General features: G+C 41.6%; 1 protein-coding gene across 4 annotated transcripts in view; it reads right to left on the bottom strand.

Annotated features, from left to right (window-relative positions):
- KCNIP1 (potassium voltage-gated channel interacting protein 1) overlaps positions 1–27,944 on the bottom strand; it is a 295,414-nt gene that overhangs the window by 143,646 nt on the left and 123,824 nt on the right. The window contains exon 2 of one of the 4 annotated variants that reach the window (XM_036391546.2): positions 25,184–25,251. The exons of 2 other annotated variants lie outside the window; for them this stretch is intronic. The gene's annotated coding sequence lies outside the window, so the exon portion shown is untranslated. Of the gene's footprint in view, positions 1–20,615; positions 20,754–25,183; positions 25,252–27,944 lie in introns of those variants that run through there. One more of the 4 variants, XM_036391544.2, reaches the window with a different exon arrangement.

The following is a 27,944-nucleotide window of genomic DNA, read 5'->3' as shown; positions in this document are numbered from 1 at the left end:
CACAGCTTGTGCTATGGTGCACAACCATAATGTACTGCACAGCTGAGGGCCAGACCAGTGATGCCCTGACACTGCAGCCAGAAATCACCCTCCCTCCCACCCTGGTTCTCCTCTCAAACAAGGCATTTGAGCCAGTCTCTGAAAGTACCAGTTCCTGAAAGAGTTCTCAGGGATGAGCTTAGCCAGGATATTTAACATTTATGCACTTTGCTAGTGTGTGTGAGTCATGCAGGTTCTTTCTGCGCAAAGGAATGAAAAAGTGATTCATTCCCTACCAAAATAGGTGCTCAAGGGAGGTGGGATGGAAACTTGCATGGAGCTACTTGTCTTCCAGAGAGCTCCAAGAGCTCTTGCCTCACTAGCCCAGGCACAGCTCAGAACTTCTACATTTCTAATTTATGTAAGACTATTTATGTACAATTAATACAGTTAACCCTAGCCTTTGCAAGTAGTTATTGAAGAGCATGGGAAACCAGGAATAAAACAAACTAACAAAGAACATGGCAACTAAAAATCCACCTATGTTCTGGAATGGAACTTTAAAAAGTTTAGCAGACCCCCCTCTGCACCTGCAAGGATGGGTAGAGCCAGAAGGCAGGGAGGCAAAAGGCTTGGTTTTGACAGCATCTACTTTGGAAGCACCTGGTATTTTGACTGCTTTTGAGCTAGATGTGGTGGAAGAGATCCTACCTCAAGTTTCAGTAGAGAAATATGAAAAGAAAGCTATCGGAAGAGGAATAAAGGGCTCACAACCCAGGGTAATTCAGTCATGGTCAAGAGGTGGAAATTGTGTGCACCACTCTGATGTCTACTAATATTGCAGAGTGCAGCAAAGAGCTTTCTTGCTCCTTGCTTTACTCCCATGAATTGGAATACAGCTGGATTAACTCCCAGATTGGCATTACTAGGCCTGCTCCTGAATTACATCTTTAAGATATTCCTTGCTAGATTGATGGCTGCCCTAGGCCCTTAGCCAGGGTCTAGGTGACAATGGGGCAAAAATCCTGGGGCAAGTCATGCAGAGCCAGATTCATACCCATCTTCCTCAGTGCTAACTGCTGGCCCTGCTCACAAGCCTGCTCTGCATTAAATGCATAAATCCAACCATTGCACAATTGAGAATGCCTCAATTTCATCCCAATTCAAAATTAATTTGAATATTAAAACCACTTTTCTCTCTTTTCATACAGGCATTCCTGTTTTTCTAAATACTGCACCATGACCCTTTCCCTCACAACAGGAGATATTACCAGATTAAAATGATACACAGTTATTGCTAATAGTACTAATTATTGTTGTTAATTGTAACAAGAAGATGATTAAAAAGTATGCAGTACTCAGAGTTCCTTTGAATTGCTTTTGAATTGCATGAGACTGATTTACATTTCTGCTTAGCATACATGGCACCAGAGTGAAGAGCTGTATTTTAACAGTGCTTATGCAAAATATGGGAAAAAAAGTCCAGGTCCATAGGACTTATTCACTTGCACTGTCAGTGAGAACATGCTTCAGCAACTGGGGAAGTGTTAAAAACAACTGCATGGGTGAATAACAACAAATAAATAAAACAAAAAGATAAATTCAAGCTCTTCCTTTCCAGATTTAAGCTCAAACATTCAAACAGTGGGATGGGTCCCCACTGTCCTTTCCTTTCCTCTTGCCAACAAAGTATCTGTTAGGGTAATTTTGTTAACTAGATATTGGTTTAACATTGAGTTAGTACTGTTTTACACAAGGAAGGAATTGCAAATGGAAGGAGAGATCCCCTTTGCCTTCTTAGAACCCAGCCATGACTTAGGATCTAATATAAAGCAGTGAATTCTATTTGGACGTGATACTGAAAAAACTTGAGGGAATGAAAAACAACAAAGTCCTCCAAAACCCCAAAAATAAACCCTTGTGGATTCTTTCCTCGATAAACAGAGAAAAGTTAATAATTGACATAGTTTGAAAAGGACCCAGCTGTTTCATCCTTTGCTATCACATCCTTGTTCATGCTAACTTGGTTGAAGTGGAAAAAACCAGCCAGAATAGCAGTAGTTGCAAGGCAAGGTATGTACTTTGAAATCTCAAATGGTTGTGGTCTGAAATAGATTGTTCTTAATTCCTGATTACTTTGATTTGTTTGGTACCTGTCTGTAATCAGGGAGTGAAGTGGGGTGTGCTTGTGCTATAAAAATGATGGGGACATCTCCTCAGACCAACACTTCTAATTTGACAGCATGTGACAATGATGTGGCACACATTTCCTTACAGAAGGTTTTAAACAAGAACAGATATTTGCCTCTGGAAGGCGCAAATAAATTTAAGCATTTTTATAGGTATTTTAGAATCAGGGTGAGGAGGATTCTTAGTTATGTGCTAGCAGGTTATTTAGGGCTGGACAGATGGAAACTGTAAGGAACCACCTGCTCTATTTTTTGAGGAAAATTCTTTAAGGAAGCAGAAAGACTCTCCCAATAGAAATGTACACTTAACATTAATTAATTCAGTGAACTCAGTTTACCACAGTACTCCAGTAAAAAGTGATCCCTGCCCAGCTAACAGTAAACCTTGATGTATAATAATAGCCCAGCAGCACTGTTTTCCCAGCATACTGACAGGGGTGCAGCCTATTTAGGGAGCCTTTACCTCCCTAAAGGTAAAGCTGGACTAGCTGACATTATCAAAGTAGTTCACTTGGTGAACTTCCATCAAAGTAGGTTTGGGAAGGCCTGTGTTAATTTCCTGGCTTTGCCTGCTTTAGTTTGTGTTTTATATCAGGCTTTTTCTCAACACAACCCAAGGGCTCTCCTATGGAAAGGGAACCCAAGATCCTCTTGAGATAAAACAACTGTTAGAAACGAGTTCGCACCTATGTTCAGTTTTTCCTTTCTAAATTTGATTCCAAACCTCAATCAGGGAAATTAACAATCACATTATTACTTTATTTATTATCTCAGAAAATAACAGTTTTGATCTTGTTCATGCTATTCTTTTTAGACAAAGCAATTTAATTCATTTATAAAGGATTTTGAACTGTCAGTACCTCATCTCACATCATAATCGCACACTTGAAGATAGATGACATCACTTGCCTTCCCCTCCCCACCCCAAAATGTGCATACATTATTGATTTTTCCAAAGCCTCATGAATAGGGTAGTTTGTAATCATTAAAAATTAAAGAGAATGCTGCTGGTTGGCAAAGAAGAATGGCAAATTTTGCTCTTGGCTCTATTGCTATTCCCCTGCAGCAGAGCTACGACCTTTTTATTGCAAAAGAGATAGGAAAATAAGGATCATTGCTTCTCTGTGTAGCAGACAACTGCCCAGAGCCCTTCTGGATTAGGTACTGCTCCAAGGGAAGCTACGAGGGTAAAGAAGTGCCCATCACAGTGCAGCCTCCTGTGCTCAAGCTCTAGGGCTTAGAACAGCTCTGCAAGCTGCTGCCTGTTACTATTCTCTACCATTTTCACTTTGCACTGTGTTTGCTTCAGGAATAACCTTTTATACCCACCAGTATACAAGATATTTAGTAAGGAGGTTCATCCTATGGTCACAGCGTAAACTGCTATGGTCATTGATTATTTCCAAGCAGATTTTTGCTCAGAAGCAATTTAATTGTTTGGAAGATGTGTCATTTTCATAATTATTCCTGGCATAATTTCATAAGAGCATCGTGGTTCCCCAGCACAGTCAGTCAAATCTTCCTCATGCCTGTCCCCACCTGCTTGCACACAGTGGCTGCCCCACCAGTCATTATGAACTCTGTAAGTTATGTAGGTCCTGGGAATAATTAATTTTAGATTCTCTTTTTGTAGAACAAAACTCTGGCAAGGACCTGGAATCACAGTCACATTATCTAGCTATTTGTGAGGCCATTCCAATAATGAAACACACATACCTCTGGAAATTATACCAGCTCAAGAAAAGGCTTTTAACTGACATTAAAATGCCAAGCTACTGTTTTAAGTTTTATGGGCATTCCATTGCTCAGCCCAGTTGATTTATGAACACATCAAATGCTCCTTAACAATCAATATCTCATTAAAAGTTGATGGTCTTTGGTACCTGGAAAAACAACTACAGATGACATGTTTAACTGGGCTGATGGTTATCTACCTGATTCTATTGCATGAATGCAAACCCAAATACATCTTCAGTGGGCCACTGAGAGTCTATCAAAATAATTACTTTATGGATAATACCTTCATTCTTTCTGAAAAAGTTCTCTTCCCAGAGTCATACAGATTCTTTTTGCTTTACTTACTGTAAGCCTGCCTTTATCCTACTCCTATCCTATCCTATCCTATCCATGTCCTTATCCTACTGGTATCCTACCCTACCAAGTGAAAACTAGCTCTACTCATCTTAAAAGAGAGTAGTAAATCATTGTCCACAGCTGTGGGTTTGCCCAGAAGACTGCCAGCAGTGCTACCCCACTTACAATCTACATTTATTTGAAATGATCCCTTAGACCTGTACATGTAATTCAGAAAGGGGACTAAGCATTAATCTCTCTGAATTAAAGCAATTTACTGCATTCCAATAAATTATTTTAAAAGACTTTACAGTTAATTGGTCACACTTGGCAAAATCAAGAACACATCTTTCAAAGCTGCAAAAATAGTCTAAATAAAGTTAAGAGTAGATAATACATACAAAGTACCAAAGGGGCCTAGGGAGTATTGCAAGATTCAGATTTGGTGTTCCTAAGCCCATCTCCAGAGATCCTGCCTTGACTGTTAGAGAGTGGATCACAGTAAAAGTCATAGCCATGGTATCTGATAGCATTTGTTAGCAGTTATTAATATTGCAGTCATTTCTGGCAGCACATGCAGTGTGTCAAATTGTAATTTTCATTCGTCAGATTACTGTAACTATTGGCGGAAACCCCAAATTTCTTGAGCTCACCTAGAACTCCAGCTCTCCCTGCTGGCTACAGCAGGCTTTCATCATACAGCCACTGCTGTGGGGATGGGGAATCAGCTCTGGATAGGACTGATATGTACAGCATTGACCTCTGCAGTCTCCCCCTTTGGAGAGGGGCAATCAGGAACAGCCACAGCAAGAGTGCACTTCTCTCATTACCCTCTGACACCATCTGTGGACAGGATTATCATTCAAGAAACAATTGGGCTTCTTCACCGATGCCCCTTTGGCCTGACAGCTGGAGTGACTGATGATGATGTGGAAAGACAGCAAGCGCCCCATTCCTGAAGAGTAGTGACTGTAACACCAAGCAGCTTTGCTGCTTCCCCCAACACTGACACCTGCAGTTTTTCATTAAAAACATATAGACTAATAATTAAGACATTTAATCTTCCTAATCTTCACTGCTATGTAAACATAACTCCTTCAAATAGGAATATATGCCTGCATTATTGGGTGAGGGCCTCTGTGAAGATTATTAAGTGTTTGAAGAAGCAAGTCAGACTTGTTTGAAAAAAGGCTGAACTGATATTATGAATTATAAAAAGATGTAACAAATAACTTGGTATCAAGCAGCTGACAGTTCTCCCAGTAATGCTCTTCTTAGAAATGGCAGAGGTGCTGAATTTCAACACTTCTTCCAGTATAGTCACTGATAAATAACTACATCACGATGAGCACTGAACCATGCTTCACTGGGGATGTAAACTCTACACATTCTCTACCCTTTCAAGAACTAAATGACTAATTTCTATGTATTGTATAAGATTGAAAAACTGTGGAGTAGTCTTTATGGTAGACATCATTTGGCTCCTAGGATTCATTAAAATATCTTTGTATTATAACACAGCTGAGCAGCAGCACGAGCCAAGGAATTTAGCAAATTTACCATGGAGTTCCTGTCAATAGCAGGACTCCACAGTTGTCACATTGATGGAGTTAATGAAATTCATGGTTGGGGCAGAGACAATCACACAGCTGCCATCAGCCACCATCTCAGTTTTGACAAGCAAGACAGGATTATTATTTTGTACCTGTGCCAAAGCAGATAATTAAGTTAAATTTTTATGATTGCAGCTGATATTATGGAGTAGAAATGCCCAGAAAATTGATGTAATCTATACATACACAAGACTAGTTTTCTATGTTCTGGCTTTCTTATGAACATAGCCTATGTGGTCAAAATCCCCACATTACACTCTTGCATACTTGCCTTAAGATTTGGCTGGTGTCCTGGCTTGTTTTAACCTGGGCAGTAGAATAAATTCGTCCTGCTTCCTTCCAGCCCTGGGTGCCAGACCCAAGGATGCTCATGGTCTCCCCTCCATCCATAAAACACGAATGGACAGGGTGATGCACTGAGCCTTCAAGCCCTTGGGCAGCTCTGGACCAGCATCACTCCCAGGAGGAGCTGGCAGAGGACAGGCATTCCCCCAGGCAGAAACAGAAAGGATGAGATGAGGATGTACAGGTGCATTCTGCATGTACCACAGAATATCCTGGAGGTGCATTTGCTGCTTTCTGTATTCAAAGTTTACAGGACAAATAGCCTCTGCAGGATGACACTGCACTCAGTCCTAAGAACTACCACAGCTGGACTAAAAGGAGCAGGATCTTTGTGTCCACCAAGCTAGTGCGGATTCATTTTTTTTAGAGATTAGGGCCAATGTGGCATGTAAGCCCTTGATACTGTGACTGCTACTTTCTTGCTTGTAGTTGGTTTTCTATTAAAAGGCCAACATTACATTTCAAATCTCTGCTCAATGTAGCACAGAAATAGCTAACACAGTGGGAGTAAAGAATTCCCTGCCTGCAGGATGCTTTTCTACAGTTTCTGCTATAATTCATGCTCCTTCTTCTAAAATCTCAGTGGAGAAATGTATTTAAAAGGAGGCTACACAGATTTCTTGTCCTGATGCAAGCCCCAAGATCTGTGCATGGGCCCTCTGAACAGAGTGTGAAACTGTTTGGGGCAGGAATGTACTGCATCTCTTCTCCAAGCACCTTCCTGAACAGATAAACCAGGTGGCAAATGGGCATTTGCCAGAATGGATAAACAAATTCAGTAAAACTCAGAGATGTTCCTGTTAATAGTTTCTTTTTCCTTTGATCAGTTTGATTGTCATAACACTAACTTTCTTAATGCTTATAACACTTAATTCTTTTCACAGAAACCACTTCGCTCTTAAATGGCAGTTTGGGACTGCAGTTTCCCCAAAATACCTCTAGCATGGCTATGCTGATGTCTCATACATGAACCATTCCTTATTTTATTCCACAAAAACATGACACTACAGACATGCTTTGCTCTTGGCTACTGTATTTATGATGATTCTCTTGTTATACACAACTGTGGTGCTGAATCATTGCTGGCTATTGGAAACTTCTCATCCTTCAGCAAGGAATGCCTTTGAATGGCATCAATAAGTACTGTTCAAAATACGAAAAAGAAGCCCAGCCCTTTCAAGAAAGGACAACCAATATTTTTCCTCTCTTTATCTATTCAGGCACACATCAGTACTAATTAACTTAGGACTAGCATAACTTGATAGAGTAAAAAAGGATCTAAAGAATTACAAAGCTAAAAGAAATCTAGTTTGCTTGACATTAGCATATATATATTTTTAAAAATAAAGATTTAAACCAGGGTCAGTATTGACTGTGTATGTCCTTAGTTTTTAAAAACAATCTACCTTTGATTATTGAAATGCAGTGCCTGGCACTAATATTTCTGGCATGTAACTAGGTTACAGATAAATAGATTTCATAATAACCTTCTGTATCCAAGTAATAAGGCTGTGATGTAGAGACATAACAATAAGCTAGTAATAATTTTTTTTACTCTCACAAACCCATAATTTCACTTAGATAAATCAGATAATTAATTATACCAACTGCAGAATATCTATTATCATTTCACCATCTTAACAGAGCACTTTAATTAATAGTTAAAGAGCAACTCTAGCACTTTAGGCCCTCAAACTTCAATGCAGGGAGCACTTAGTTTCCGCTGAATGCAACAATGACAGAGGCCTGTCATCAGAAATTACAGCCATTAAAATTTGACCCTAAGTAGTTTAAATTTTATAGTCTCCTCAAATTTAATTTCTGATTTTTTGCCTTCTAACCTTACAAAACACAGTGATTGAAATAAATTGTACATATTCTGTCCAATGTATACAGTAAAGGTAACAAGCATTGAGAAGTACTTGTAATCAGAGCAAAAAACATATAAGGAGTCGTGGTAAGTCCAGCACTAGTTTTGTAGCTGCAATATCTTGTCCTGTGTTGACATTTGCTTATTTCTGTCTCTAGAGATGGGAAGAATTGCTTGCACAATGTGCTGTCTCTGTTAATCTAGTTATGCATCCATTGCTCCATATTCTGCACAGTCAGTAATTTTCTAGTAACAGGAGCCCAAAGCACAGCAAGCAGAAGGGGACAGAAAAACTCCTCACTATGTGGGCATCCTATCAGTGGCCCAGACATCTTTTAATTTCCTGGGAAAGATCAGGCTGCCAGTGGTAGACATGACTGCACTCTGCCTGAGGTCCATCAGATGTATGTATGACACCAATGAAAAAGGGGAAGAACTGATTTTTACACTCCATTGCCAGTGCCACCAGTGCCCATGTGGTGGTGTTCAGCTACAGTTTTCCTGCAGCAAAACAAGTGGGATGGGCAACATCAGTCTACTGAGGCTTAGCCTGTTCTTTGGCTGTATGCCCTCCTTTGGAAAAATCCACCTTTTCATTCTTTGGATATTACAAAGGATGAGGGAAAAAAAAGGGAAATGGGCCCGATTTCCTCCCGATCACTCCTGCACCATAAGAACAGCTGCATGTTCCAGGCTCAGAACAACCAATTTAATCTTCTTGTGAGGAAAACAAAAGAGAACTCCTTGAGGAAAGTTAAAACTCATACAGGTGCCATAAAAATAGGTACTATATGAGTAATAGCCAGAGGAGGAACTTGCTGTATATATACCTCCATGGAGGAAGAGCTCCATTCTCAGAAACCATTAGAGATTCTGCGTAAGTAACACACAGTACAATGTTGTGGCTGAAAGCAAAGCTCTGTTCACACCAGCCCCTGCAGGGACAGCCCAGGCAGCTTTTTGACCTGCCACAGGCTGGTGTGGCCATCACACAAACTGCAAACCCACCTCTCCTCAGTGCCATCTCCTGCCGCCCTCAACTCCTCCTTGATGCTGGCCTCACCTGTGTCCAGGTGGATCCTGCTTTTCTTCAGGGCAATACAGACACACAACTAATCTAAATTTTAACATAGAAGACTAGTATCCCTAGAAGGTGGAGAAAATTACTGCTGCTGCTTTAGCTCCAAAATAAGAATTATAGAGAGAACTGGAGGTAAATAACACTCATCTGTACTTAAGTTTTGGGTTTCAGTCAATTTTATTTAAATTTTTAAAGCACTCTGAGCAGCACTGAAGAGTTAATGGATTTCGCAGGTAACAATTCTGGCATGAAAAGCTAAACTCAAAGCACACAGCTCTGCTTCTTCCTGATCAATGTAATTGCATTCCGCAGGAGCCAGAGGCTTTGCACGCATACACCTCCCACTACACCCAGTGCCAGAATGCTGCAGGCCCAGCCTCCAGCTCGAGAGAGGGAAGCACAGTGAGCCAGCAGTGCTGGCTGGGCTGTTGGCATAGACAGAGGAGCTGAAACACTTCGTGTTTGAGGACCAAAGACAACCCGAGAGGTAAGAGCCACCACTGTGTTGCTCACTGGAGAGCAGAGCTCTCTCAGGGGCTGGGGACATCCTCATTTCTCTGGGTGCAACACAAAGGTGGGACTTGGCTGCCACATCCCCAAAGTCTCAGACACCTTCATGGAGTGGATACTGGTAAACTGACATTCTGCACATCCCCGCATTACCATATCTGCATATTACCCCAATTGAAGCTCACTAGAAAGTTACTATTTTCTGACATCAGTATTTTTAAGGCTTTCAGAAATAAAATTGAAATCCGTTTTGAGTTCACTGTGCTAGTGGCTTAAGGAGTTCCTTTGAGTACCACTTAAATGGTGGAAATTGTCCCAGATCCATGGGACTGTGTTTTTCCTAATGAACGTCTAATTGCCAACAGTCCAGTATTTCTGCCCTTGACTCCAAAATCCAAAATCACAGAAAGATTGAAACTCTCTGGAAATTCTGCCCAAAGAACAAGTGGGCAAAAGTTACACAAATTCAAGGTTTCCATTCCAGTCACTTTCAGGGTGCCTGGCAAGCCACTGTGTCAGGCAGCACTGGTTCTGCCTGTAATGATTCAGGTTTCTTTTCACCCGAGGTTAAAAATGATGCAAGATTCCTGCAGGCAGACCTGGTATCTGAGGCCTTAACTTACCTTATGGGAACTGCAGACTGAACAAAGGCTTGCTCACCATGGCAGCATATAGAAGATTATGTATTATGTCTTGTCATACAAAAGTCCTTTCCATCTGAAATCTAGTAGAATTCCTAGCCTATATAAGAGTGTATTCAAGGCACTTCTCCCCATCCAGCACCTCATCCCTTCAGTGCATACAGTCACTAAGGAAACTGCTTATATGCAACACACTGGGAATTGTGTTCACATCTACTGCCTGAGACTGGTGTAAATCAAACTCTCTGCAGGTGGATTTAGAGGACCAGAAGCAGAATGAGAAGGAATGAGAAGCAGAGCTTAACAGCATCTCCCACTCTGCTCCTGGGCCAGGCAAGCATACCAAAGCTGTGCTCATCTTCCTCCTCCAGGAGAGACATGCTTCACATGACATGGCCTCTCCCTACTAATCTCACGGCAGAGTTCTGGCAAAGCCAGCACGCATTCTGGTGAGAAACTTGAGGTGGGCAGGCAAGATGGTAGTAATGGACTATTGTCCATAGGTAATGAACCATTAACATAATATCATAAACATCCATAGGTAATGAACCATTAATATAATATCATAAACATTTGTCATCATTAACAAACTGTGCAACACAGTCAGGAAAATAAGTTTTATTCTGAATTCTTAGAAAAATTCAGCCTTATATTTCTAACTGCAGGTGTAAAGGGTCTCAGAATAGTGCAAGGAAGATGTGACATATCTGGCTGTCATCAGAATGAAAGATTAAATTCTCTCCTGGAATAGAGATTACAGACAATCAAGCAAGTTTAATTGATAAATTCTGTGTTACCATACTAAGCTGCCACCTATGTGTCCAAATCTGGAATCAAATCTTCCATACAGAGCCCTCAGATTTAAACAACTCATTGTAAAACATCAGTTCCTCACATTTCCCCGTTAATTGCAGAGAAGAATTCAGAGAGAAGAGATGGCTATAGAGGAAGGATGCTGCATCAGGCTGTTGTACTCCACAACACAAAGAGAGAGAACTATTCCTGACATAGCACATGCCTCTGCTCTTTCAGTGTTTGTGTAATTATAGCTGAGTCTTTTGAACATTCAATGCATCTCACATAAAATGAGACAACCACACATTGTGGCTTAATGAAAATAACTGAAGGAAATGTACCAAATTATTGGTTATTGGGCAGCTGCTTCAGAAATGCTTTCTCCCATCTGTTTTCTCCTTCTCCTCATATCAACTCGTTCAGCCTAATGCCTATAAAATGCTGAGCCAAATGTTTCAGGGCATCTCTAAACTCCCCAGCCAGCGTTCATGAGTGACTTCAGCCACCTTTCCCTGGATTTGGAAGCTCCAGGAAAGACATGCTCGTGTGTAAACATACCCCACTACACAGGGCATGATGAGAGCAGAGACAGATACCACTGCAGTCAGTACCAAATATTAACAATTTAAAAAATATGTATATATTGTTAATTCAGCCTCTAATTATGACAGTGAAACAGCTTGTATGTGAAGCCTGAAAGAAGGAGGGGTTTGGCTACAGAGACCCAATCCCTGATGAAAATGTAACCAGGCAGCTATTGGTCAGTGAATTGGGAGGTAACCAATCAGAGCCAATCAGGTTCGAGTGTGGATTCTTTTGAATCAGGTATATAAAAGCTGTGTAAGGCATTAAAAGCTCTCTCTGCTGCTTGAACCTTGGAGTGTTGGGTTGTGTCTCCATCTGCCCTGAATATAACACCTAATAATAAAATACCTGTCAGTACAGGGTCAAGTTCCCCCACCTTAAGGTCTCTCATTTTCATGGACTCACTGAGTGATTAGATAGAGCCACATTCATGAATGTCTCTCACAAGTCTGCTCCCAGAGAGTCATCAGACTCAGTTCTTGGATTTGCAGAGAGATAACATACAGAATATTTCCAGCTGGAGTAGGTTCCTCTGCTCTCACATGAGACCTCAGGCATTCGCCACAGCAAAGGATTGCTGCAGGACTTAAAAGATTGAGGACCTTGTTATAGATGGGTAATGCAATGGTTAGCTCTCACAATTTAGGGATGAATATTATGTGTATGTTAAGAGAAGTTTTGTTCATGTAAAGTTATGTTATTGTGATATGTTCTCTGCATAGCCCTCTTTCCCCTCCCCCTTGTATTGCTGTCACTGGATGGCCTTGGTAGCTGGGGCATTTGGGGGAGGGCAGGCTTGTTACTAGGAGATGCAGCATGGCAACGCCTGACCTCCAATGAAGTTGCTAGACAGTGATCTCCACCAATGGACGACAGAGAGGAGTTGACGGACAGACTTTGGGAGGGGTTAGGGTTACCTGATGCAGCACCTCAAGTATAAAAGGTGGAGCCGCCATTTTGTGGGTGAGCACATGGTGGTTTAGTTCCAAGCTCCCAGTGCTGCTCTTTCTCCTTATTCAGCCATTTGTTGTATTTGGTATGGTTTAATAAACCTTTGAAATTTAAAAGTGAGAGATCTCACAATCTGATCCAGTAAAACCTATTCATCTGCAGCTTTTGCAACAACATGAGTAGCAGCAAATATATGTGGCATATGTGCCAATCTGTCCAAAAGACCTGCCATGGAACCAGATCTCATACAGGAGCAGCTTGGTGGGACCAGGTCTGGGCTGGGGCTATCTGAAACAAGTGTGCTCCATGCCCACCCATCTCTCAAGGCGTTGTTTCTCCTCTCAAACCAGCCGCCACAAGTGGTATTAAGATCAACCAACATTGACAAGGTTGCTCAGACACAGGGATAGCAAAGCGATCAGTGGTTGCTGGCTCCATTGGGTAAAATCGTTTCTTAAAAATCACACCTGGATAGGCAGCATGTTACCTAAGGAGAGGAAGACACTTTGCTTTGCCAGCCATGCTGTATGTCTCACAAGCAGGGCAACATCTCATCCTGCTGGTCTGGCTTAATCGAATGGACGAGCAGATGATGGAAATCAAGTCCCCCAGCTCCCCAAGGAGCACAGGAGAGCCAGTGTTTGTAGGAGTGCATGCAGCGAGAGCCGCCAGCCAACTCCACATTCCCTGACACAGAGCTCAGCCCAGTAATTTGGGTCACATGCACACTAATTCTGTCCTAATTTACCAAGCTAGCAAACTTTCAGAAGCAAACAGATGTACTTGTTTAATTTGTCTTTTCCCCTTAGCAAGAAGAGTGATTATATTTCTCTTCATTCCCACTAGAGCTATCATAAAATACTAACCTCAAGCCATCCAGTTCCACATTATAATTACCTGCAAAAATTGCTAACGGATATTCTTTTGCCATCAACATGGCAAAAGCTGGTTAATCTTCTGGGAACCTATTTTTAATTAAACACCTAATACAGTATGATAAATATTGGAAATATGCACCTCTCCCCTATTAAGAATGTGACTTGATTTCCAAAATGTGCCTAATCAATTCAAAAGTGACAGCAAATTTACAGTGGCAGGAAATATTTAGGGCTTAATATTTCAGGTAAAGATTGTTTTAGTGATTCTATTAGAAAAAGGAACAAATGAGCGCAAACACAACACAAAATCCTAATTCAGCTTAATATTTAACTCCAGCCTTGGGTTTCCCTTCTCAGCTGCTGGCACTGACCAAGCACACAAGTTTGGTGTGCTCAGTTCTGGACTTCTCCTTTTCCATCATGATCTTCATTGGCAGTTTTAGGTAGCAACATTCTCCTGATCTATAAATGCATCTGCCACCTCTCAGACAACATTACAAGGTCTCTGACAAGCTCATGTAAAGCAAATAAACATTCACAAAACTCTGTCTTTATAGCATCCCCATCTCTTGCCTACATTATCAGTCACATAGGAAGTACAAGAAACTTGCAGAATCCTGTTTCTGCATTAGCCATGACAGCAGTGACTCCAGTTCCATGGCAAGCCATGGGCACCAGAATGACTCCTGATTGGTCCTCTGACACTGCGGGAGTGTGTGCTGAACCACAGCAATTTGTAGTAATCATGTGTTAACTGAGGGCAATGATAAATCCCTCCAAAACCCAATAATAATTCAAAGGTGTGTTACTTATTAATATCTGTACTTTCAGTACTTTAGCAAACCTTTAACAGAAGCAGATTTTGGGGCAGAAAACACAAGGAAACTTAATACATGGTTTCACCTGGGCCCTTCTCTGCAGTTTACGTGTCTCAAGTAAGGAGAATGGCCAGCGCATGTGTGGCGATTAGGCCCACAGAAATAATGTATAAATTATGTACAAATTGCTGTCCTCAGTTTTGTTCCAGCAGTGTGTGATGCCTTTCTTGGGTAAAACAATGCTAACTTCTCCACATTCAAACAATAATCAACTGGGGCTCTAAGGACTTGCAGGGTCCTCGTTGCTACTGTTTTCTTTGTCAAAAGAAAGCATCAGCAAAACAAACAAACAAACAACCAAAAGAAAAACCCCAGAACAACAAAAACAAACAAACAAAAAGACAAACAAAAAAAGCAAACCAAAAAAACCCACCAAAAACCCAAAAAAAACGAAGGAGGCAAAAAAAGTATAAAATTTCTCACTTAGGTCAACATCTCAAAAAAACTAAAGCTACCCCAAAGGACTCTGTGCCACTGCACTCACCTCCTCCTGCTGCAAGGACTCATAAGAGTCAAATAAGTGGTGCAAGCGCTGTGCCAACACCAGTTAATCATCCCTGGTCATGTTGTGAGAACAAGTCTTGAAATCAAATTTTCATCAAATTAATGGGTACTCTGGGAAATGGTTGTTTCTCTGGGAATTAATGGTAACTGGCATGAGGGGATTCACCACCTTCAATCCATCAGCAGCAGTCAAGAAAAAACAGCTGAAACTTTTTAGGGAAGCAGCACTGATCTAACTCTTGGGTCTTGTAATTGATGCAACTCAGCCCACCTTCACATGAGCAGATCATAGGGAAACCTAAACAGGACACAACACACAGACCATGGGAGAAATGCAAGCATAATAAAATGAGCTCTGAATTCTGAAGCCAAATAGTCACACAAACATGGAAACTGCTGCCACAGCTGCTAACCATGAAGAAAGTTAATGTTCCATTGCTCAAGCACAGTGTTCTGCCATCCCTGCCTTCTTATAACTGCTTTGGACACCTTCACACCGGTTCCATGAAACACTCTAGTTCCCAATAGATTTAGGAGGGACAGTTTAACTCAAGACAGTGTCTGCAAGGGAATGTCTTCCCAGCCATACAGAGCAGTTCTTCCATACACCAAAGTCCAAGGGATTGCAATCAGCCTGGTCCTGACATTGTATCATGGCATGGCACAAATATCACATGACAGCTGACCCAGTGCAGAATAGCGTTCTTTAAGTTTTCTTTTTGCCTGTGGCTTCTCATTAAGCACTTTGAAGTCCTCATTATATGCCTTTCATCAACATAGCTTTTGAGGATGAGGACTTACTTGCAAGTTGGGCTTTTTGATCAACTAAAGCTTGCACTGAATCAACTTCAGAAAACAAAACGCTGTCCCTTGCTTCTCCCTGCCAAACCAAGCAAGGAAAAAAACCCTCAAGAAAACCTTAAGCTCTACCACTATCAAGTACGATATATGCAATTTTATGGAAAGAAATTTTATTAAATCACTTTTTTGCTGATCTCCTGCAGTTGAGCACTGTTGGAATACACATTTACAAATAAGGCTTTGGTCTTTAAGTTGAAAGAAAAATTGTGATTTCTCCCTGCCTCTGATTTCCACACAATTAGCTGAGGTTGCAACTCCTAACCAGTGCAACTTCACCAGTTCTTCCCAAGGCGATCATCACACAGACCTGAATGTCAATGTCCCACTTTCAGCCCAAGCCTGATTTTCTGTTTCTTGGAAGGGAATGAAAATATGGGACACTGTACAGGTTTTAATTGCTACTTTTCAATCAAGTGAAATATTACCACCAAAATTAATTCAGTAGCAGGGAGTAAGCATTGGGGGACCCTGTCCTGTGTAATTTGCTGACATCTGAAGTAATCACTGCTATTAATATTACAGTGAAGAACATGTCACAAGCTTAAATTCATCACTTCAGCATGTCATTCAGGGAACATGTGCCAGCAGGACTGATTGCTCTTTCCTCCTCAGCATCTGGTCTTAATATTGAAACCCCAACTGCAGTGCAGCAACCAACATAAAAATAACATCCAAGTGGCTGGGCCGGGTGTATGGCCATTAGAGGTTAGTGATAAATGTTCAACAGAGCTCAAACTGGACATGGAGGTCTAGTCCTTCCAGAAACCACTGCCCATTGTTAAATGAGTGATAGGGAGCTTCTGTGGTTCCACAGTACAGACCTAAAGTACAGAGATAGAGCAGCCAATGCCCTTTTGCCTGATATATAAATTTTCCATTTTGGTTTGTAATAACAGGAACAATTAGCCAACGCTCTTCGCCTGATGTATGAATTTCCCTTTTTGGTTTGTAATAACAGGAACAATTAGCAGAGAAAGGGAGCAGAGGGTTGTTAAACTCACACAATGTAGGGATTGCTGCTTCTCTGAGGATCCATTCTCCACTGGTGTCACTAGGTGTTTTTTTGCACTAAGTAGTTTATTTAGTTATTATTTTGCACTGGGTGATTGGAATTTTGCACTTAGTAGTTTTATATTGCACGAAGTGGTTTGTTTGTATCACGTGGTTTGTTCCATTCTCCCCTCTCCTCCAAAGCCCTTGATGGTGGTCTTGCCCCGGGTTGGTTCCTCCTGTCACCTCCCCATCAGTTGTATCTGGCTGTAGTCCCTTCCCTCCACCCCCCCTTCCCTCAGGTTTAAAATCTCCTGCCATGAGAAACTCTTTCTCTTTCTTCTCCTGGACGGCTCCATCCCAGCCTCTTTCTTTTCCTGAACAGCTCCTTCCCAGACATCCTTGGAGTGGTTCCACAATAAACTATAGGACTTTTAGTCCCAAGAAGAAAGAGTGCCTCTAGTCTTTTGCTTTTGTCCTTGTTGGTGAAGCTAGGGTCAAGAGCTAGTCAAACCAGACCCCCATGAGGTTCTCAATCCAACAACTTAGTGCCACAAAGATCACATGACTGGGGAACAACAAAGAACAGAGAAGGCCCAGCCAGGTCAGAGAGACACAGTGGCACTGTGTTTTCACTGGCCACAACCTCATAAGACCAAATCCAGGCCTCACACCAGCTTGGCTGGCAGGGTCTTCCTTGGCACACGTGCAGTAAACATTCTGGTTCTGGAGGAGAAGAGTAGGAGGTGGATGGAGGGCACTGCAGGGATGGCAGCATAGCAGGAGAAAGTATTCACTGTCAGGGGAGCCACTCCTGCCCTGGCTTTTGTTTAGCAGCACGGAGGAGGGAAGCAGCAGTGGTGACATGACTGCAAAACCTTGCAAAAAAACCCCTTCTGTCTGCTCTTGCTGGAGTCATGCTAACAAGAGTGTGCCTGCATCCACCTCAATAACCTCTGTGTGCTCTGCAGACATGCTGATAAAATCAGACACTTAGGCCTTATCTCACACCTAAGTGTTAAGCTGTTCTGCATGTTCTGACATCTTCTTGCAGTTAGAACTACCCTCCTCCAAAGTACACTTTTCATTTGTTCTGATTTAATTTTTCTGTTCCTGATTGAATTCCCTGACCTAATAACATAGCAGTATCTTATAAACAGAGAACAGCAGTTAAATAACATTGCTGTTCTTTCAAGGAGAACAAATGTGAAGAAATTAAAGACAATGAAGAGAATCTGTCTAAAGCTATCTTTGCAGAGTAGCAAATTGTTATATATCAGACATCCTGGACACCATGCCCTGTGCTGGGGGGCAGAGGGAGGACATTCTCCTGGACCAGTTGTGATCCAGAAGCATCTCCTGCCAACTTGGGCAACAGTGCTGACAGATGGAACATGGTACTTGTCAGTATTAACATAGTTGGCAAAGGGTTTCAGCAAGGGATAGGAAATCCACTTCAGTCATTATTCAGTGCTTTTGAATATAATTCAAGAGATAGAAGTCATCTCTTCTCTCATGGTGAAACCACACTACTGTGCACTAACCTATGTTTATCAGAGAAAGAAAACAGCGAGAAAACTCACAACAGGATCCCAGATAGGCCAGAGCAGAGAGGCTCCCACCTCTGGCCTGTGAGGATGGCTTGGCTCTCCCTGTGAGCATTGTGGGTGCTACAGGGGAAAACGGGCATGGAAAAACCAATCTGGGAAAAGATAACTGAGATTAACTGAGGTCTTTGTTCTGAAGAATTTGAGAGACTGATACTGCACACTAGGAGTTTTAAGCACCGGAACATTCAGAAGGGAGAGAGCTGGGTGCCAGTGCAAAGCCTTTGGAGCACATAAATGTGGTATTCACATATCCTCTGAACAGAGAGAGACATAGACTTTGTCAGGATTTTCCTGAGGAAGGCTGTGAGAAAGCTCAGAAAAAGTATGATAAACAATTTTTATCTCCACTTGCTGCATCTGTTGTTGTACACATGTGGAGTGTGTTATGGAGATTGTTTACCAAAAGATAGTTTCTTAATTGGACACTGGTGATGGTGTTTTGATTGATTGACCAATTACGTCAAAGCTGAAATGGATTGTTTGGCAAGGGCGAAGGGATTTTTCATATAGTAGTATAGTGTAATATAGTATAGCACAATAAAGCGTTTGATAAGCCTTCTGCAATCCTGGAGTCAGTGCACATTATTCCCCGGTCAGGGATCCACTGCCATAAACCTTACAATTATGTGCATTCTAGTAGGTATCACCCGGTACAGACTTTTTTCTTTCTGAATAATTGCCATATAGTTTAACTTTTAAATTATTTTATCCAATCCTTTTCTGTGACATACAATGCACTTATCTCGCTGTTGGTCTTGGTGGCTCAGGGCTGCCATTCTGTATTGCACTCTGTAGGACTCTCTCACCATTCCAGGGTTTTGGCATGCAGAGAAGTGTTGGCAAGTAGGCTGCAGACCAAAGCAAGCTGGACACATGCGTAGGGGAAGGGCAGTGTTTGACACTCTCATTATTATTTCATATTTTCTTCTGCAGAAAATATCAAACAGCAATTCACTGGGAGAAGGACAGTAATTGTTCAGATATCACATGAAAGAAATATCAGTCTGGCCTGGACTAGATTATGTGGGACAATATTTTATTAAATATTACATTACATTGCAGGCAAGTTAAGACATTGATTTACTCCTTGTATTGAATTTGTTTACAGTAATGAATGTATTGCTAAATCCCCAAAGGCCCCAGCATTTTCTCTCACCTTTATTGATCAACTGTTTATAACTTTGAAACTATTTAAAATCAATTTTTAGTGATTAATGTAACTTATTTTCTAGTTTTAACACAGCATAGGCAATTAGCATCTGTAGAGCAAGGCCCCACCTAATCAGAAGTAACACTACTGGGAACTGCTACCATTATCTTGTACATTGGTCTATATTTCAGCACAGAAATCAGTAAAAGGGTGAATCAACACTTACTGAAGCACATTAATCTCTCGGGAATTCTGTAAAACATGGAGGATGGTCTAAGAAGAATTAATAGCTGCTGGCAAATTTCTTTATAATCTTTAGAAGAAGTGTATGGAAATAACTGGGAAAGTGTCATTCTTAATCAAAAGCAATGAGCATAATTCTTGGCTCCTGCAAGGCAACCAAATAATTAATAAAAACCTAGTGGTATGGGAAAATCATTAAGGAGAAAATCCCTCCCCAAAAAAAGACAGAGTACAGAACTTCTGTAGCGAACACAAAACACATAGTCTCTTTGTGAGGTTTATATGCTCCAAAGGCTTTGCCTGGGACCCAGCTCTCTCCCTTCTGAATGTTACAGTGCTTAAAACTTAAGCAGTGCAGAAAATGCTTTTCAGGAAGTCATCACAGTGGGGGCTTTCAGGAGGAATAAGCCTCAATATTGGCACATGGAGGTAACCTCAGAGGGTTACCCCAAGCAGGGTCAGAAGGACTTTGCATCATTTTTGATTATTGGTGGGCTTTGAGGAAAGCTGAAATGCGAAAGCCAGAAGAGCAGTGGTAGCTGAGGAGTGGGAGCCTAGGGATCACATTCTCTCAGGTGTAGTCCACCCATTTTCCCTTCAAACCACCTACCTGTGAAAGAAATCCCTGCTCTCTCGAGCAGCTGCAATGGAAGGAGTCACAAGTTACCTCCCCATAGAAGGAACAGAGACGTGGAAAGATGCAAAAAAGAAAGAGCAAAACACTTAGAGAAAGAAGAGAGGATCAGGAATACAAAAAGAGAAGAAAAGGAGAAGAATCACACAGCAGGAAAAGCAGATATTTGAAAAAAAAAAGTTTAGAAAACAGCAGGAATTGACATCAAGAAACAATTAGAACAGTGCTAAAATACCTGGAGACCAGCCCAGACGTTTTGGCAGCAGGACAGCACCCCATCAGAATCTGCATCAGGAATAACTTCTTCACCAGGACCCCTTTATTGCTCAAAATACAACAGTTTTAAAGCTGGATGAGCAGAAAGTGTTTGAGAGCTTTATTAAAGGCCTCCAGAGATGTCCTATGCAGATAAAAGCTCACTAATCCTAAGCAAAAATTTCAAAGCCTACAAATCCTACAGGAAAAATTCAAAGCCTCACGTGCAGGGTGACTGAGCATTTGCCACACCAAGAGAAACATCCCACTACTCAAAATGCTGCTTTATCAGCCCACAGCCCATGTCTACATGGGCAGTGGCATAGCACTGTCATCCTCCACAGCATCCAGATACATTTACTTTGGTTATTTATTGCTTTAAGAAAAAATGTGTGAGCTTTGATGTTGCAGTACAAGCTGACTTGTACTGAACATTAATCTGGTTATATAAAAAGAAACCCAGCCCAGCTCCATAAACCAGCCTCTAGGCTGACTGACAGATGTTTCAACCAATAACAACTCTCCTAAAATACACACATTTGACTGATTCAGAGGGTGCGGAGATTAGACCGATGACTGTTTAGAGCCGAGAGCTTTAAATTGCCTATAAGAGTATGCTCTGTACAATAAAACAGGCTGTTTGGCTGATGTACACCAGAGGTCTGGTGTGTGTTCCGTCTCAAACACAGCCCCACATGTCACATGGTGCTCCCGCTATAAGGACGAACAGTCCAAGGTTTGCCCGCAAGTAGAGCAGAGAGGGACACAGGGCAGAGCCTGCAAAGCCTGTCCCCACAGTAATAAGCTGGAAAGAAAGAGGTGGGGAGAGCCCAATTTGCAGCAGAGGCTGCAAGAATTACAGCTGCAGTAAACACTGCAAGAATAATAACTGCAGCAAAGGCTGCAAGAGTCACTGCCAAAGGGCTGTGTGAAAGAAGAAACCAGAGAAGCTGAAAATAGAGGAAAAACCCCACTGAAGATATGGGAAACTTCCTTTCTGCACAGGACCACCCAGTACTAAAGGTATGGAAACTTCTTCTTGAGGAATGGGACCTAGACTATGATGAAAAAGCATTATTAGCACTAATAACATGGGCTAAGAACGACAGATTAGACACAACTAAAGAAGCTGCTTTTGACTTTAATACCTGGGCACAAACTGGTCAAATTATAATCCAAGCAGCTTCCAGAGGCGACAAAAACGCAATAAGCTTTATAAAGCCATGGAAACTTATTTTAGATTTAATAAGACTGTTAAATACTGAAGCATATGGCAAGGAATGGACACCAGACAGCTGAAGTATTTATCTCACTTTGAGCTTTCAGCAAGGTTTCCTCAGTTCCCTGTACTTTGCTGGTTTTCCACCTGGGTAAGGGGATGGTGCTGTACACACTGTATATCAAGCTAAGGAAGGCACAACTTTTGGGTTGTACATCTTTGAAGCTTCATTGTTGACAAACAACCGTGCTCATCCTGAGCATGGTGCACAGGAAGGGAATAAACGAGCAGCACAGGAGAGGAGGGAGTTCTGCCCTACTACCTCAGCACATCCTCACAGACTCAAGTCACCTTTGAGATTTTGGACAAGAAGTAAGATTAAAAGAGATGTGTCTGGAGGATACATGGAGGTGGTTGAACTGAGGAGGAATAGTTAGTGTTCACACTTTTGTGCTGCCAGTCATACAGCATCTAAGAATTGTTCTCCTGCATATGCTAGCACATGGATGAGATGGGAAGCATCAGCCTCTAAAGCTCCCACCCAACCTGTTCTAACCTGGCTAAAAGGGAAACAAACTCTGGTGCCACCTGCTTCTTGAGCTGTTTCAGCCAAACTGCACAAAGCCTTCAGTAACACTCTGATGGCAAAGCCTATCCCCCTTATCCTCTTCCTGCTTTCAGAGACCACCCCCTGCCATCCTCAGGTCCTAGTTTTGGTAAGACTCAGCGGTTTGTTGATGCAAGTTAACTGCTGAAAATAAGATATAGCAGCCATGCTCCGCAGTCTACTAGCAGTCCAAAGCTGAAGGAATTGGATGACAGTGAGTCTTTTTGGTAGCCTAACAATGGGCTGTATAGCATGAGTTTGGTTTTTTTTCCCCTATGTATTATAGCCACACTTAACTATCAAGCAATGGAAAACAGATTAGCAGAGAGGAGGAGCACAGATCATTTCTGTGTCCAGACAGCTGATGCTATGGAGCTCCTGCTGTGATCAGTCACTGCCTCCACCTGACCTGTCTCACATGGCTTGTGACAATAATAGACGTCAAGGTTTCCAAGACCCAAACTCTCTCTTTATATAGGGGCAATACAAGAGTCCAGGCTTCCATTGCTCCATACTCCATTGCTGCCCCAGAGAGTTCCTCACCTCCGGTTTGTGAGACAAAGCACTAAGAACAAGGCAGTGTGAATAATAAAAGCAAAAGGCTTACCAAATGGGTCACTTTCTCCTCCAAGTGAAATCAAGCCTCAGAGCAGCTGTACAATACTTAGTTTATTAGTGTTGATCCAAAAGTTCATACTGCCTGCTCTAGCACCTATCCTACCTGCTTGCATGCTTTTACAGCCTCCTTTGACAGAAGCAATTTTTTCTCCCAGCTTTTCTTGACCAAGCTCACAGACCTTAGGATTCCCTTTGCTGTCCTGATAACATTATCTGCTTTCCTCTATTTTTTATTTTTCTTTCTGCATTTTCTTTTTGCATATTGATACCAAATAACTCTTCCCTTGACTAAGATTGGGGAACATGCAGAAACAAGCAGACACATGCTGATACTGGAAATTCATGCCATTTTTAATAGAAAAAAGTTTTGCTTCTTCCATGAAGTAATTTTGAGTGTATCCACAGAAAAAATTCTGAGCTGGCTTGTGTGGCACTTGTTTCTTATACTATGTTTAAACTTACAAACACACATAAACCCTGGTGAGGTAATCTTGAGTGACCTAGAAAGAGATTAATATCATACCTAAAAAAAAATAAACATGTGGGCTCCTGACACTAGCTTCTATACTCATATTCACAGATGCAGTTCCTTTGTAATGCATGTTCATGACCCCTTCCTCATTCTGTCCTAACCTCTTACTGTGCTCCCTAAGATTACACCAGTGCACTCTGAGGACACACAGGGCTGTAATTTAGGCTGGAACTTCCTGACCACCTTGTCAGTCATCTCAGTCTCAGTCCCCACCAGTGGCTTCCTGAGACAGGCTTGTGCTGGGCATGACAGTGAGGGAGTGAAAAAAAAGCATTTTGCCAAGGGCAAAACCATCATTCGCTTTCTCCTCTTTTTTTAGCTTCTCCCTGAGGTTTAGGAAGTGGTGAAACAGTGGGGACAGACCATCATTTAAAGTAAGACTGGGCCTAGACCTTGGGCTTCTTCTCAAGAGAGCTCAATAAAGTAAACCTTCATCTTTTGAAGGCTTAATGTCTTGAGTTCAGGCAAAATCTAATCTACTTATTTGAAAAGGTGAAAAGAGAAAGTGGAATACTCCAAGACAGGATGAATACTTCTGAGCCTGGGTAGCTGCAAACTTTTCTCAGTATTAATCACTCCTATTTCTGCCATGCTTGACTAAAGAAGAAAAAGAAAAAGCTACAAACTGGGACAAATATTAAAACCATTTGTCACCACAAAGGCTATACTACAGATAGACAACATCCTTGGATGAAGGCAATAAAGGTTTTTGAAACAAACAAAAAACTTGCTGTTCACTTTATAAATTTATGACCTTAATTCAATAATACTTCTCTATAAAATAAGTGGTGCAGTTTCTAAGCAGCACATGAATGATTTCCTGAACTGTATGTGCAATGATTTCACCAAATTCACAATGGTACCAGGGCACTCAGCTCACCCCAGGATCCCAAGGCCATTATGAGCAAGGATGGTAGTTACAGCCTCAGGCAATGCTGTTGCTCTGCTTAAGATGAAACTATGAATGCATTGGTAGTTTGGCAAGGAACAAGAGAAGCTGTGTGCCTATACATCCTGTCCTTTGGGATGCTTTCTACATCATGCTGCTCACAGTGCTGCTACGGACTTCTATATAGGAGAACTGAGTTATAATCTAGGACACAGTCTACAGTGTATACCAAAACTATTCATTAATCATCAGCAATGACTGCATTTGGCACAAACCACACATGAGCACGAAAGAACAGCTGTAGGTACAATACCTCCACACAGGCAAAAGCAGTGCAAAAACCCAATGGCTTTCAGTGTAATTGCCCATAGAGCAAACTGCAGCCCAGCTATGCCCAAGCCTGCAACAATGGGATGAGGAGCACAGCTGGCAACACAAAAGCCCAGACCATGTAGAGGGCAAGGGAGAACAGAGCAGGATTGAGAGCTGCACAAGGACATGTGCATGAGTTCAAAGAGGCAGAGCAGGAGGCCTGCCAATGTCCTCTTGCAGAAGATGGTTAGATACTAGGCAAGTTCAAAAGAGATTTTGCTTAGTGATTTAATGGCTTCTTTTTAATGCAATTTACCCAGTCAATGGCTAAATTTCTACAGGCTCATGCAGGTAATCTACTAAACACTCACCCTCTAGAAGCACTTGCCAGACACTTTGGAAAAGCAGCTGCACCAAACTCCTCCGGCTTCCATGGGACCTGGTAAATGCAAGAGGTGCAGTTGGAAGGTTTCTCCGAGGAACACCAAACTGCACTTCACACATGCATGCAGCACAGCTGCCTTCAGCAGCCACAATCTCACTGCTGAACTTCACTCTGAATATCTACTGCTGTTGGATTTAATTACTCCAATCCAACACTTGACTTTGAATTATTGGCTTCTCACTAGCCAAAACAGTGGTTCCTTCCCACTTTTCTATGACAAAACAATCCAAACTGTTGCTGCTGACAATACAGCTAATATTTACAAATAATTACAAAAAATATTTTAAGTTTGTAAATACCTCAGTAAAAGATGACATTTACAGATAAATTTACAACATAAGATGTGAGTCACAACAGACAAAATTCCTTGGAGAGCTGATATCTACAGATATTTAAATCACTGCGTAAATCATATAGACACTGCACATGCAGTAGCTCTTTTAACACAGCTGATGTGATGATTTCTATTTCATGCGGGAGAAAATGGATTCACCACATGATGCTGTATTCCTCTTCAAATCTGGACAGGTGCTAAGACTGATGTTGGGTGATTTATTGTCCCACACACTTGCTAAAGCTCTTTCAGAAGACAGTAGCAGTTTGTGCTGGCTACACTTTATTTTTTCTTTGGGCTTTAGGAATGAAATGTGTCTTTCTTAAGACTACCATTCATGGAAAAAAGACATTTAGGGTTCAGAAGGTTTTAATCAAGAGTAAATTTGGATTCTCCTTTTTGTTCTCTTTTCCACCAGGGAAAGGATAGATCAAAACATGTTCTGTGTTTTGCACCAAATACAATATTAGCTGTAATAAAAAATAAATTATCTCAAAAGTTTCAACATATTTTTTAAATTTCTGTATCTTCTGGCACTTCATTTTTTTGTGATCTGTATTAATACTTCAAAAGGACAAAACCCTGTCCTACTTCTGCCTGCCACCCTTGCAGAGAAAAATATGTCCTATTTGGCTTTAAAGGAACCTGTGGAGGCTGCTCAAGAGGAAGCTCTTAAGCAAAGTGCGCTTCTACTCAGAGCCCAAGGCACACATCACCCGTTGTTACACAAGCCTCTCCCTTGCTTCCAATGCCTATTGTTTCAACAACTCAGAAAAATCAGGTGCATGGGGCCCCCTCACCCTCCTTGGGCATCAGAGGTTTTCTATTGCTCACAACGTCAATCCCTACCCGAGCTGGCTGCCAGAGAGGCGCCACAGCCGCACTGCTGGGCGAGACAATCCAATCCTCCCCAGTGCACAATGAGTCTGCGCTGCCGCTCCTCTAAGTAGGTTACTGGTACCAAGGGAAGTGAGACCTTGAGAATTAACCTACGTTAATCTGCTCACTGCCCTCCTGTACTACCAAAGTGTGCAACTCCAGAAAAAATGGGAAGGGACTCTCTGGAGAGAGCAGCGTTGGTAGCAAAGCCAGCCCCAAACTTTCCTGGCTGAATTCATCTCGACAAGATTTGTTAAATTCCTGCACAATTAGTTCATGGCTTCAAACTTTCCTCCTGGACTCAGAGGATGCTGTATGATGTAGGGTAACGTTTTTCTAATAGCTGCTGAAGTTTAAAAGCTGAGGCTTAGCTAAAATAAGACAGGTAGCAGATTGAGATGTTTTAATTGAGAGTCCTAGATATGTTCCAGCTGGTGAGCAAGGAGATTTTGGGAACTGGATTTACAAATCCACATGTCTGTTTTATGAAGGTGCCTAATTAGAGTGCTGCAAAAATAAAGCTATCCAATTTATGCACAGTGTTTTCTTGCACTGCCATGTGTCTGCAGGTTTAGCACTCAAGACTGTTAACTAATAAATCCCTTCTGTAATGTGATCATTAGAGTGAACATCAACAGAAGCCAGTAACTCAAGTGATTTTCCTTATATTTGTGAGCACTTTCATTCTGTAAATATCTCCATTCAGCATCCAATAAACATCTCTAAGATGGTAGCAGAAGGAAGGTGAAAACATCCCTGGTTTTGAGACTGGATTTTATTTACAGGAATTTAGATCTCTACTCCTGTTCCTCTAAATTCTCTTTAATTCTGCAAATATCTTACTTATGCTTTAGATTCTTTGCTTCAAAGCTATACAAGCCTGCAGAGACTCCAAGCCTGTGCACTCAGCTGCATGCTCCAGAACTGTGTGTCCCAGAAATGCATATGCATGAAACAAATAATCAAACAGTAGGAAAAACATTTCACTCCATTTTCTGGAATATCTGTAATTATAGGAAGGAAAGAGAATATTAGAAAATAGAAGTAGGAAAGAGATCATTTTGGCAGTGTCTCCACATTTATGTGGACCATGAAACGTAAATCAGGTCAAGGCTGTCTTACTAGTAGTACAAGAAACATTCAGTTAACAAAAAAGCCTGGAAACCAGGCTTAGAAACCAACCTAATATTATCTTTGTTCAAATTTAAGTCATATTCTGCTGTCTTTTCCAGCATAGAAACTAACACCTCTGTCTCTCTGAGTTGCTCTCTCCCCACTGCAGGTACCTTCAAAACCACCCTTCACACGAGAGAACGGATTAAAATACAAACTGTTATTTACTGAAAGATCAGACTCAAAATCAGGGAAACAGGAGCAAAATAGATAATTTACATTACTTTGCCCTTAACAATTGTCACTTTGTTTGATGTAACCTCAACATGATGGAGGAAGGGCACCTTGCCCTCAACCAGAA

The sequence above is a fragment of the Molothrus ater genome, chromosome 15 (genome assembly GCF_012460135.2).
Source record: "Molothrus ater isolate BHLD 08-10-18 breed brown headed cowbird chromosome 15, BPBGC_Mater_1.1, whole genome shotgun sequence".
In the NCBI taxonomy this organism is placed as follows: domain Eukaryota; kingdom Metazoa; phylum Chordata; class Aves; order Passeriformes; family Icteridae; genus Molothrus; species Molothrus ater.
Note: the sequence above shows the minus strand (reverse complement) of the source record. Positions and strands in the feature narration are given on the sequence as shown.